The 14,799-nt window shown below is 38.7% G+C and overlaps 1 protein-coding gene across 1 annotated transcript in view; it reads right to left on the reverse strand.

Moving 5' to 3' along the window:
- The window catches only part of LOC114245044 (sodium-dependent noradrenaline transporter), a 47,950-nt gene extending 42,863 nt beyond the window's left edge, over positions 1-5,087 (reverse strand). Inside the window, exon 1 of the mRNA XM_089735724.1 lies at positions 4,918-5,087. The gene's annotated coding sequence lies outside the window, so the exon portion shown is untranslated. The remainder of the gene's footprint in view (positions 1-4,917) is intronic.
- Between the last annotated feature and the right edge of the window lie 9,712 nt (positions 5,088-14,799).

Consider the following 14,799-nt stretch of genomic DNA (forward strand, 5'->3'; position numbering starts at 1 on the left):
AAATTGCCGAATTTTGTATTATTGCCCTTGTAAGCAGTTGAGCGTACGGCCTGTATGATGGTAAGTAGATACCGTCGCTCATGGTTTACTGGTGGTTGGATCTCTTGTACATCCGCACGAGTAGGTACCACCACCCTGCCTATTTCTGTCGTGAAGCAATAATGCGTTTCGGCTTGAAGGATGGGGCATCCGTTGTAACTATACTGAGACCTTAGAACTTTTATCTCAAGATGGATAGCTCATTTACGTTGTAGATGTCTATAGGCTCCAGTAACAACTTAACACCAGGTGTGCTGTGAGCTCGTCCACCCATCTAAGCAATTAAAAAAACATAACTCCCATCAATGCCAGGGGCACACCTAAACCGCTTTTTCACAGATATACACAGAAACAGATTACGTTGGGGTTTCGATGCACACAACACTACCCAAAAGTGTTACGCATCAAACTACCCATCCATTTTATTTTAACGTTATTCAATAAATTCATTTGTCTCCGTCGCGGAACTTCGACGTGACCATGTTTAATTCAATACAGTATCCATTTGAGTGATAAACAAGAACGTATTTGAAAAAAGTCGCTTCGTGGTGGAGTCCAAACAGAACATTATGAATTTTCGTTCGGAATTAAACATCATGTAATTTGCAAAGCAAAATTGAATTGAATTGAATGGAATAGCCTTTTATTCAGATCCATATTACAATTATATGACTAAACCAGCTGTAGCCGTCCGCTTCGCTGGGCATTTAAAATTAACATTGTTATTTCTCACCCCCACAAAGATTTTCATCATTAACGCCCCCGCAACTGGTGTAGGGAGTCCAACACTCATATAAATATTAGCCTATCCATTAAGTACGTATATTTTCTTCATCGATACCAAGTTTCAAGTCAATCGGATGTATGGTTCAGTAGTTATAACGGAACATCCGTGAAAACCACTGTAGATTTATACATTAGTATAGATATATTATGTAGAAAACTTAAATTTAACGTAAACCTTAATCTAGTCTCTCATTTGAATTTTACCAATTTTCTGCAGATCTGTTTGCCAATCTTCAAAGGCTTCCTCCAACCTTTTCCACTCATGTCTTTCTTGAGCCACTCTGTTCCATGTGACGCCTGCCACTTGTCTTATGTCGTCGTCCCATCTTTTTTGCGATCTAACTTTTTCATTTTACTTTCTCTAGGATACCATCGTGTCAAGCAAAGCAAAATAGTTAACGAATTTTCACCATCAATAAACATAATCAGGATACCATTTAATATTAAATCGATAAATAAACAAAAAATACGGCCAAAATTTTAATCCTCTTTAAATAAATCGGCAGAAAGGCTTACACCCCGACCACTGAAGTTACTAGCGTAGCCCGGGGTATTTTAACATCCATAACAACCGCCTTACCAACGAATTCAGAACATTTGACTGCTTCACAACAAAAATAAGATAACGGTCCTCGATGCTCGTGCCAATTTTTAAGCTAATCAGACGTGTTGAAGTCTTATTTAGTATTAGTTGCAACAATATGTTTATTTATTACAGCTTATCTGAACTTTAAATAATAAAATAAAAACAAATAGAAACAGAAAGCCAATAATGGTGAGGACCATTAAAAACATGTTGAATCAGAAGGGGAAACAAAAAATTATTATTATTAGTATTGATCTTTCAATACGTTTTTATTTGCCTACTGGTGGTAGGACCTCTTGTGAGCCCGCACAGGTAGGTACCACTACCCCGCCTATTTCCGCCGTGAAGCAGTAATGCGATTCGGTTTGAAGGGTGGGGTAGCCGTTGTAACTAGAGTGAGACCTTAGAACTTATATCTCAAGATGGGTGGCGCATTTACGTTGTAGTTGTCAATGGGCTCCAGTAACCACTTAACACCAGGTGGGCTATGAGCTTGTCCACTCATGTAAGCAATAAATAAAAAAATCGAAAATCATTTAAAAAAAAATCAGTGTCATCTTTTCGGTCACACCGACTACAGAAGAAACAAATCTACTTGCTCACTTCTACAAAAACGGTGATTAGATATTTATAAAATCAACCAAACACAATCAAAAGCCGTCGCCAAAGGTTATGAAGTCCTCGCGTAGATCTGAATCTATCAACCTTTGAAACTTTTAATTGAAATTCTTTATCGAACAATTATATCTTTGGGCTGAGCTCTTTCTGATATTTCAGACGAAACAAATCTGTTTTGGCTTCTAAATCTATTATTATTAGCTAGCATTGCCTTTGTGTAATAATGCTTTGGTTTTAACTATTTAAAAGGGTAATTGTTATCTGGAGAAAGACCAAAAGAGCCGCAAGATTCATTGGTATTGACATTCAAAGAATGTGTCGGAACTACAACCGTACGTACGTACCTTTTTTTTAAACATAGGTGTTTATTTAGCCCCACAGACATAACCCACTGAGTTTCTCGCCAGATCTTTTCAGAGGGTCCCGATTCCAATCCGGTAGTAGGGTCAGCGAAGCATTGCTTTTGCTAGCGTTTGTATATTTTTTTATTGCTTAGATGAGTTGACGAGCTCACAGCCCACCTGGTGTTAAGTGGTTACTGGAGCCCATAGACATCTATGACGTAAATGCGCCACCCACCTTGAGATATAAGTTCTAAGGTCTCAGTATAGTTACAACGGCTGCCCCACCCTTCAAACCGAAACGCATTACTGTTTCACGGCAGAAATAGGCAGGGTGGTGGTACCTACCCGTGCGGAATCACAAGAGGTCCTACCACTAGTAGTTACACAAATTATACTTTTTTTGCGGATTTGATTTTTATTACACGATGCTATTCCTTCACTGTGGAAGTCAATCGTGAACTTTTGTTAAGTACGTATTTCATAAGAAAAATTGGTACCCACCTGCGGGATCCGAATACCGTTGCATCGCTAGATACAAATACACCGGACGTCTTATTCTCTAGGCCACGACGACCTCAAATTCGTCGCGATTCCGATCCCGTAGTAGGTTCAGCGAAGCATTGCTTCTGCTTGCGCTAGTATTACCAACCTCTCTCAGGTTCATCTCAATTACGTCACCTACTAGTACGCGCATAATGAGAATAGCTCTTTTGACTACCAAAGATTAGATAGGTAGAGACGAAAAGACTAGAGAAGCTCCCGGCTTGCTTGATGCTGATCAGTTGTAATCAGATGTAAAATGTCATCTTAACTCAGGGGTAAGATGCTCGGTAAATTCGTATCAAACGACGAGACTATGTCAAGGTTCAAATCCCGCAGGCAAATACCAATTTATCTAAGGAAATACGTATTTGACACGTGCTCTCTGAAGCTCACGATAGAGGAATAACATTGTGTAATAAAAATGAGATGATTTTGCGGTAGCAACGCTTTGTCTGTGTCCTCTGACATTGTCGAAATCCATATATGACGGTAACCACACACCATCACGTTATAGGTCCTTTTTCTGTTTTGCCTACAATGGTAATAATAAGAAATGAAAAAATCTTCCGCTTTTACTGGTGGTATTATGTGGAGAAAGGTAAGCATGACACCCTTACCTTTCTTCTGGCTTGTTTCTGCTACAAAATAGTCTTACATTCCGACTTGAAGAAACAAACTAGACAACTATAACACAATTGAAAGCTCGTCTAGATTTGTTAAGGCCGGTTATATGTGCGCTTAACTTAACCACTTAACACTAGGTCGGCGATGTGCTTGTCCAGTGATCTAGTATAAGAAAAAGTAAATTGCTTAGAGCAATTCTAAACCTGGAGTTTGTAAGACTGTTTTTTGAATTTTGAAACAGAATAATAACTTTGGCAACACGGTCATTGTAAGTCAATAAAAAAATCAGGTCGTACGTGCACGTGTTGTAACTACATTAAAATAAGATAAAAATAACCTTCTCTCTGAATATATCTAATTATTGAAGCGACCAGTACAAATTACAGTTCACGCTCTACACATAGATTACCTTACAAAATCAAAGTTTCCCATGTAGTGGACCCATCCAATGGTGATATGATTACCAAACATTACTAGCACTTAATTGAAGTTACTTTGAATTAACTATAGTAATTTGTATGTTCTCCGCAAACTCTCCGTTTAAAACATCCATTTGGGTAATTGCCATAGGAAATTCACAATTTCCCCGCGTTGACAACAATACATTTTTGTAGATCAATCTTCTTCTATATCTATAAAATAGTACGTACTGTATTTGACAGGCGGGAAGTCTACAATTTAAGGTAACAATTTAGATAGCAGTATTCATAGTGAAAATCGATTTTTTTCTTCACTCTGTTTTACACTTTCTGTCAAGACATTTTTAGTACCTCCCTGTCACTTGTCTTGTCGGTATTTCCGTGTAAAGATGTCGGCCACCAGAGGCTACCTACGAGACAAACATATTGAAAGAAATATTCTTTACAATATAGAGCAAAAATAGTGTAGAAGTTTTGTGTTAATGAAATAAGGAAGCATTCCGAAACGCTTCTCTTGGTCAAACAACACAACTGTAAAAATGATCAATTCGAAAATCAATACTATAACTATGCTATTACTTATATGAGTAACCTACAAAAGCGCTAAAACCCGTTTCTTCTATCCACTTCAACTTAAGCCATGGGTAAGATTTTAATTCCACGTATGGCTATTTTCAAAGCTGTATTTTCTGCTATCCCACCCCACGCAATGTGTTCCTGTCGTTACCTGAAATTCATCAGTAACCTAAGATCTGGAAGCCATTCAGCACAGAATCATAACAATTTCAAAAATTTTGCTGACTTATAAAGCTTTTTAATTTTTTTCCGTGTGCAAAGATTTCTATTTACCCGAAGCCTTTATAGATTCACCATAATGGGCTAGCCAAAAGTTACAGTCTCATTTTGTAAAAGTGTTTTTTTTTATTTCTTGAACTGTCTTAAATAAAATGAAACTCACCTTCCATAGCAAAAGAAAACTCCGCGTACAGCCGAAAGCCAAAATCTCGCGAGGACACAAAAATATCGAGAGTCTTTTCACTTCTAATCGAATTACTAATCAAATAAGCTGATCGTATTTTCCCGACAACTTTTCCGGCTTGAGAAGCGTGCGTCCCACCCCGAAGTCGGAGTCACACTGGAGGATGGCTTTCACGGTGTGACTAGACATGCATTGTGTACACACGATAGCTTCAAGGGAAAATACAACGTGTATTGTACCTTATGGCTTTTAATTTACAAGTGAAAGTATGAAGCGATATTGAAGTAGCACAAAAAGTTTTCTTTTAATTTTTAAATAGGCAAAAGAACTTAAACCTAGCTTAGTACTGTCATTTACCTGCATAAAGTAAGTCGAAGTTTCGGTTGTATTGAAATAAAGGATATTTTACATTTGAAGCAGAAGTGCAGGACTTTTTTGGCGGGCAAATAATCAGAAAATCAGTACCTTTGTTGTGATCATCAGTGAAGTTTGATAGACCATCTCTGCTCCATATGAGACTTTGGAATTAAATAAACGGCACTTTATTTTCTCTACGAAATGATATCCTTGCGCTCGTAACACCTCTAGTGTTACTGATGTTTTGGCAACGACGTAATTGTATGTTCCGCTTCGAAGGGGAAGAAGGCAGTGGTTGAATCAATTGAAACTTCAATGCTGTGTCAGGGCAGGTAGTAGCATTCAGGTTGCGAGGCAGCTTTTACTGGTGGTAGGACCTCTTGTGAGTCCGCGCGGGTGGGTACCACCACCCTGCCTATTTCTGCCGTGAAACAGTAATGCGTTTCGGTTTGAAGGGTGGGGCAGCCGTTGTAACTATACTTGAACTTATATCTCAAGGTGGGTGGCGCATTTACGATGTGGATGTCTACGGGCTCCAGTAACCACTTAACACCAGGCGGGCTGTGAGCAAGTCCACCCATCTAAATGTAACCCCCACCCATGTAAAATTGCTGTAACATGTCATAGTGTGTTATAAGAGATTGCTGTACATGCCTGTAACTGGCTTACATACCAGTACTTAATTTTATACATGTTAATTTTAAGCTCGAATGTTTTGTGTGTATTGCTGTTGGTGTGTCTAAATAAATAAATAAATCTAAGATTGAAGTCGTTCATCTACCTTGCTTCGTCTTGCTTCAGTTTCCTCAATACTGAGGGTCGTGACCACCTCCTCGCAACAAGAGCTTATTACGGACCATTCCACGCCATTTGCCTCTATCTGCCGCCGAGTGTAGAGCATCGTGAACTGTGATGTCGAGGGTAGTGCGGATCTGGTCAGTCCAACGTGTCGTTCATCTACCTGGTGCAATGAAAATATTTCCACCATCACTGTACAGAAGACAACTTCAGCGTCGTTCCAAGAAATGTCTTTTCTTGAGAATACATTTCGCGATCGTCAAACGAAAGCGCGTCCGAACTTCACTGATATGCAAATTCAAAGAAACAAAAAAAATAAGAAAAAAGAAAAAAAAAAAGAAAAAAAAAATTCCGAGACCTGGATAGGTGACTTGTTCGTCGTTCCAAAAAAAATTACCGATTTTCACAATACATTTAGCGATAGTTAAATGTAATCGTATACAAATTCTACTGGTGCGAAAACAAAGAAACGCAAAAGCAAACATTCGATATCTTCACAGTGAAAATTTCTCCTATACTTTGCCTTAAGCATACACAAGTTTTTTTTATTGCTTATATGGGAGGGCGAGCTCACAGCCCACCTGGTGTTAAGTGGTTACTGGAGCCCATAGACATCTACAACGTAAGTGCGCCACACACCTTGAGATATAAGTTCTAAGGTCTCAGTATAGTTACAGCGGCTGTCCCGCCCTTCAAACCGAAACGCATTACTGTTTCACGGCAGAAATAGGCAGGGTGGTGGTACCCACCCGCGCGGACTCACAAGAGGTCCTACCACCAGTAAAAGCTGCCTCGCAACCTGAATGCTACTACCTGCCCTGACACAGCATTGAAGTTTCAATTGATTCAACCACTGAAGATACTGATCCTGACCTTATCTCTTATTACCCCACGGTCATCGCAGCATTTCCTCTCATCGTGCCACATAAGGATTTGGCAGGAGTTTTACAATCGGGCGGGTAACGTGGTGCATTAGTAACTTTTAGACCTGACCTCTAGAGAAATGAGATAATATAATATATGAATACAATATTTTAATTAAAAATTTCACTTTGTGTAGAAAAATAATTTAATTATATCAAATCACTAAGCTCTGAAGTTTCGATACAAAATTAATATAAGACAGGATATGAATCGTCGAATAAGAAAATTTTGCTGAAACCATTAGACAGAATATTATCGATCTTCACGAAGTGAACGCTTTTAGTAATGTCCTCCGTAGCTAACACCTATGTGCAAAGTGAAAAATGAAATGATTTATAATAAAATGGTTTCAAAAAGTACCTTTTTTGGTTCAAGAAGAAATCGCCGGACTTCCATGTACGCGTTGGGGCGGTAGGTCAGTGTTGAAACGACCACAACCTCATGCTGCTGGGGCTAGTGTTAGCAAATTCTCTCAGGTTGAGCCCATGAGCTCACCCACCCGTCCGGGCGTTATAGCCTCTTAGGCTACCAGCGAATAGGTAGGGCAAATCATAGCAGAACTCGTTCAAACTCCATCTAAACAGTACCACCAATACCTACTCCTGAGATATAAAACTGGACCGAAACCAAGGTGCAATAATCACCTTACAGTCGTAACAAATTTTAAACTAGAATACTTGAAACAGCTAAACAGCTATCGATATTGCTGTTGTAGGAAACGTTTACAGTAAGCCATTTGTGGTCAGAAGAGCTCATTGACATCACAAGATAATGGTCAATATTCAGAGAATGCAACTGTCTATTTTCCAATGAATCAGGAACATGGGGTGGTGCTATTCTAAGACATCAAAAAGATATAATACAGAAACATACAAAGCAGTTATCGTGACTTGTTTCATTTCATGAAAAACTTAAAGACCTGGACTTAAATCTCTATATATGAAATGAATTGCTGTTCGTTAGTCTCGCTAAAACTCGAGAACGGCTGGACCGATTTGGCTAATTTTGGTCTTGAATTATTCATGGAAGTCCAGGAAAGGATTAAAAGGTGAGAAAATATAAAAAAGCTCGGAATTATATAATAACAAACAATTTTGTTTTTCCTGTGATTCGTCCCCTTGATGTCTCTTTTATTTATCGATTGAGGAACTACGAAGTCTGCCGGGTCAGCTAGTATAAATATAAAATTAACTTTTCCGAAAAAAAAGTAATATTAATAATTGAAAAACAAAATTAAGCACGTCTTTTTATTATTAGCACATCCATATTTGAATCTCGCTAACTAATCTGTGTCTATGGCTTACTCGATTTCCCGTTGACCCGAAATCCAGGAATTTGGCACTAATAAATATATTCCGCAAAACCACACAACTTGTAATATTGTACAGGCAAGTTAAGTTACTAATAGTCTGTGGTAAAGTTAGATAGGTATTGTGTAAAATGAAAATCATCAAGCAAAACATTGTTACAACAAGTATTACTCTTTACCGCGGAATGATCAAACTTTTTTAGCGTACCTAAATATTGAAGTCAACCAATATACTTACTTATCCTATTGAACTATAATACTTGACTATATTACCAACAACACTGGGCATTAATGAATCGGATTGTGTTATCGGAACGTCGCTTCCATCAAGTAACAACAAAGCTTGTTGGAAGATCTTTCATTTGTAGTTCATTAAAGAATAGAATTATCTTAATCCAAAAAAGAAACGATATGAGTTTTGCGACTGTATTCTGGTTCGATTCCTACGCCTGGTATATATCGGCGTTAAGCCAGGGTTTTTACACATAAGATTTATTTACACAATACAATTCTATAAAGCGTTATCATTACTCGTTCATTACAAAAAGCCACGTCTTATTTTTTACATAATTAGCCATTTTGTGATGGCTATAGCAACTACAACTTCTTTTATACAAACGTATGAAATTACTGTGAAACATTTCAACGTGACACAAATGTATACAGAGTCAAGTTAATTAAATAAAGGACGAATTAAATAAAAGTGCAAACAGACTATGGTATGCCCTACTATTATTAGGTGATAGTGGGTACTTAAATGAGAAACTGCGTTGAGTGTCGTACCCATAGATTCAACTCACTGAGTTTCTCGTCGGATCTTCTCAGTAGATCCGGTGGTAGACAGGGACGTCTTAAACTAGGATGGGGCCTTTGGGCACACAAGAATTTGAGGCCCTTTTGGAAAGTAAAAAAATAATAACATTTTTTACTGAGTATGACCATTTATTGTAGATAATCAAATACAGTATGATATAATATGTCATTAATGATATTAGAATGCTGCTGGTTTTTTGGTTACGATTTCGATAACGGTTTCTTTCGGGATTTCTGTTGAGCAAAATCTTATATTATAGTCATAGTATATGCCTTGTAAATACCTTCTGATTACTGATTTGTGAAAAAAATGTAATGTGCCCGAAAAAATGTTTTGAGAATAAACCTGTGAGAGAAATTGTCGGTCTTTCGGGGCCCCCTGAGAATGGGGGCCCTGGGCACGGGCCCCGTGTGCCCTTATGGTAAAGACGGTATTGGTGGTAGATTCTGCGAAGTACTACTCTGGCTAGGCCATTGCTAGAAAAACTTCTCAAGTTGAGCTCGTGAGCTCACCTACCAGTTCGTAAGTAGCTGGAATTACCCCTTTGGCTCCCAGTGATTAGGTAGGGAAAAGAAAATTGTGTTGTGATCAATTGAGCATTGAGCTCACAGTGAGCGGCCACGAGCGTGATGATGCTGTCAGTCACTCGGACACATTGGTAACACAGTGGTACCCAGTGGTGCAGAATCTTGAAGTTGCGCTCCGTCGAGACAATCAGAGCCTGTTCAAATCATTACCATCTACAAACTCCTGAAAAGAAATATCTTCGATGAAAAGGCTTGAAACTTAAGTTATCCTTTCGCGTTTGAGAAAATCACAGCAATTTTACCCCCGAACAGGCAATTAAGCTAAACAAAAGAACGACAAACGATTTATGACTCCCTGGTATCTAACGGAACGACGCCACTAAATATCTTTATTGTTTTTTTTAATTAATCGATTTATTTAAAGAAAACTGGTGAAAACTTTTTAGTACCACAAGCCCGCCTATTTCTGCCGTGAAGCAGTAATGCGTTTCGGTTTGAAAGGTGCGGCAGCCGTTGTAAGTGTACTGAAACCGTAGAACTCATATCTCAAGGTGGCTGGCACACTTACGTTGTAGATGTCTATGGGCTCCAGTAACCACTTAACACTAGGTGGGCTCGTCCACCCATCTAAGCAATAAAAAAAAATTAAAGAAAAATTTACATTTTATTTTCGTAGATTTTCACAACCTATTTTGCAGATCTCCATACCATAGGTAAATTTTCCTATTGCTGAGTTCGTCGTGGTCTAACGGGTAAGACGCCCTGTGTACTCATATAAAGCAATGCGATTATTCCAGTGTTCAAATGCCTCAAGTGATTATTATTTTTCTATTACCTCATTACATGTACTCACAAATGGCTTCTACGACGAAGGAAGAACGTTTAGTAGTAAAAATCTTCGTGAATATCAATCATCAGCCTTTAGTCGTCCACTGTTGGACATAAGCTTCTTATCAATTAACGCCAGCGATGCCATTAGTGCGCACGGCGGGAAGTCGTTGGATGCGGAAGGCGGAGGACCGCATTCTGTGGGAGGCATTGGGGAAGGCCTATGTTAAGCAGTGGGCAGATAAAGGCTTATAGTGATGATGATGATGCTGATGTGATTCTCCTCATACGTTTCTTGCCGATCTTCACTCAAGAACCCACGCGGACTCAAGAACATCCGCACGGATAGGTACCACCAGCCTGCCTATTTCTACCGTGCAGCAGTAATGCATTTCGGTTTGAAGGGTAGGGCAGCCGTTGTACTGTTAAAACTGAGACTTAGAACTTATGTCTCGAGGTGGATGGCGGCATTTACGTTGTAGGTATAGGTAGGTCTATTGGCTCCGGTAGGAACTTAACACCCACCTAAGCAATAAAAAAAAAGAAACTGTTTGTTACAAAATGTTTGCCTGATGTAGGAATCGAACCTAAGATCTTCGGCGCAATAGTCAGAAGCACTAACTACTGCACTAGCGAGTCAGTCAAAATAAATAATGGTAATTTGTTTGTTAAACAACCAACTCATCTCAACGAAATTCGTTTTGTTTGAGAGCTCTTTCCACAACGCGATAAACAATTTCGCTAACTAACAAAACAGGGATTAAAACCTTCAAACGAATTCACAGTTTAAGAAACAGCTTTAATGAAGTTTGAACAACATCTTATGAACCAAAATAAAGTAGTTTCTGTGCAAAACTGTATTTAAAAAAAAAAAACATTTTTTGTAATGGTCTTTGGTTCCCGCGGGTCGTGAATATAAATTATAATTATTTGAACGATTTATAATTTTGATTTTATTGTTTTCCTTTCAAATAGGTACTTCATGGTTATTATGATCACTAATGCCCAAGGTATCGTATTTATTCATTGATATTTTAATATTGTGCTAAGAATCGCCTACTTAAATTATTATTATCTATGGTCACCTAAATTTCTTGAAAAACATTCAATGACATTTCGACTGATCAACGTTTCTTTGCACACAGAAAGATTTAACAGATTCTGGCGGTTTGTTTGACTTCCCCTTGGTAGAGCTCGTTCCAAAAGAGGATTCCGTGTTAAAAATGCCGCCGTACATTTTAATTATGAAGATATCACTGGAAGGATTTTAATCCAAACACAATAATTGAACTTGATTCAATAGAACGTTGCATTTCAAAGCTTAATGAACTTAATAAGTAAGGCCTCCTTTATACCGTCTGTGTAAACTTGCGACCGGTATATTTATATTTCAATACCACTGTTCCTATCTGACTAAATATATTAAATAAATAAATATTTAATAACAATCACGCCACGTTAACTGGTCCTGTCCTAAGTTCGTAAAGAACTTGTGTTACAGGTACCAGATAACGGAAATAAATGTAAGATTTTTATTATACACGTACATATATTTAATATACATCCATAACCCTGGAAAAGACATTTATATTTATCATACAAATATCTTCCCTTGGCGGGATTCGAACCCGCGACCCCCTTGTGTAGTGACCATGTCACTTACCACTACACCAGACGGCCGTTAAATTTTATTAGGTACTAAAAAGGTAAAAAAAAGAAATCGATTTACCAAAATCAATTCACAATTGTAAAGTTACAGTCCGCGTATATGTAAAAGACCTGATATAAAACAGGTTCTTAGAGATTGCGAATACTTAGGTAATAAATAAAAAGCATAAATGTGGAGCACCATCAGGGTACAAGTATCTATCAGTAAGTAAGTATTTACTTCTTATTTTTATGATTTTTTATTTTATATATGCGGCCACATCAAATAAACTTAATCATCATCATCATCATCAGACAACAGTCGTCCACTGCTGAATAATATAGGCCTCTCCCAATCCACACCACTGAGCCAGCTCTATGGTTCTCCTCATCCACTTCTTGCCGACCACCGTTCGGAGGTCATCGCACCACCATCGGTATGAGTAAGTTAACTATGCATTAGGGCTGGAGGAGGAGTTTGGTCTTACTCCGGCTCCTGTAGAATACGGCATACCCCTGTAGAAGAAGATGGGGCGACCGAACGGGATTGAAGCGGCACGGTGCGCTACCAGCATTCCGGTGTGTCCCTGACGAGCAACTGGTTGGCAGTGAGTGTATCGTGCTTCTGATTCAACAGACTGTTTTTGGGTCAGCGGAGTAGTCCGTGCCACTCAGCTCTGAAATGAACACCCTTCCCGATCTTTCCCGAGCGCTATTCTTTTTTTTTCTTTTTTTTATTGCTTATATAGATGAACGAGCTCGCAGCCCACCTGGTGTTAAGTGGTTACTGGAGCCCATAGACATCTACAACGTAAATGCGCCACTCACCTTGAGATATAAGTTCTAAGGTCTCAGTATAGTTACAACGGCTGCCCCACCCTTCAAACCAAAACGCATCACGGCAGAAATAGGCGGGGTGGTGGTACCTACCCGTGCGGACTCACAAGAGGTCCTACCACCAGTATTCTCCAAATAAGGTTCGAAAATAGTCCTTAGCGGTAGGCAGCGGCTTCATTGTACCCAACAAAAAAGGATTGCGACTCTGCGACTTTAGTCTTAGAGAACACGGAAGTCGCAATTTTAATTTAAAGCCGTGTGCTAATCACCTTATGCGGCCGAGCGTGATGGTGTGGGGTGAGGCAGGCCAGGTATCTCGCGGCTATTCCAATTATACGTCTTATGAAATAGTTGTCTCGTCGGGTGTCGCGGATGCCCGCAATATCGATGGGACGCGATAGATGATCGGAATTTTTGTTGTGATGTACACACAGTGTGGAGCGAAGCGGGTTATTATAACGTTGCGAAAAAGATTAATCGATTGCGTTCGTGATATAGCGATAACACACACCCTACTTTCCAAGATCTTGCAATTTCAAAAGTTTCCTAAAATGTTCTTTACATCGCGTGCCCTGCGAAAAATATGGATGATAGAATGAAATAATGTACTACGACTTTGTAGAACACATTATTATTCAAAAAAAAGTGTCGCGACAGCATTTTTCTAACTATTATAGTTATTCCGCAATAAGTGTTCTTTTATTTAAAAAATAAAACAAGGTCGTTGAAATTTTTCTTAAAGAACCGAGCGGATCCGGAGCGGGGCGCTTGTTCATTAAAAAGGTATAACACATGAAAAAATAATTACAAACCCCAATAGTAGTTCGCGTAATGGTTAGTTGTAACTATGCCTATTTTTTACGCAAAACAATCGTTCGTTCTTGTTTTAAATGATGAAATATCCGCTATACTTATATTTCAAGTCTAATGGTGGTATTTACGTCAGAGTGTTTATGGATTCCGATAGCTACTTATTACAAGGTACGCCGCGAGCCCGTTGATCAATTAAAACAATAAAAAAGCTATTCCGCTCCGTCTATTACACAGCTGGCACCCTGAAAAGTCTTCTGCGTTCTCATCGCTCGAAGAATGAGCCGTATAGTCGATCGAGGTTTTAAATTCGGTTCAGGGATCTGTATAAGGACGAGACTCAGTTATTAGATTTTCTTTTTTTAATTTTAATATTGCTTTCATATTAATTTCAGTGTGGAATTCTTTTCAACTTTAATATTTATTGAGAAACGGATTTGCCGCCTTTTCTTCTTTGTTTATTCCACTATTCAGTTAAACCTTTGTCCTGGAATGGTAATACTGGCATTTACATCGTATATGAGCTATAAGTAACAGGACTTCGGTTCTGTCTTGATTCTGATTTGAACGTCCGCGTAATTACATCGATCAATACGAGTACACCAAATAACCTATAGGTACCTACTGCTTACAGGTCATGACAGCTTTGCTTAAAAGGTGCTTAAGATTTTAGTAAAAAATATCAGGGATACTAATTAAAACCAATCGAATTATAAGCACTTATTTAAAAAAAAATTAAAAGTTTAAATGGTTGTTTAAAATACATATCTACATAGAGCATACATTTACCCAAAATACATACACAAAACATTTTACCATCGCACCGCCCGCCACCGGAATAGAGTTCACTCATGCAACCTGGAGCCACTGCGCTCATCCACAGTGCGTTTCCAGAGATCTTCTTTGTCACGTACCATCTGGCTTTGGAATGAGCTCCCCTCCACGGTGTTTCCCAAGCGCTAGGACATGTCTTTCTTCAAACGGATCTTGTGGAGAGTATTAAACGGCAG

Source organism: Bombyx mandarina, chromosome 20 (assembly GCF_030267445.1).
Source record: "Bombyx mandarina strain Sakado chromosome 20, ASM3026744v2".
Lineage (NCBI taxonomy): Eukaryota > Metazoa > Arthropoda > Insecta > Lepidoptera > Bombycidae > Bombyx > Bombyx mandarina.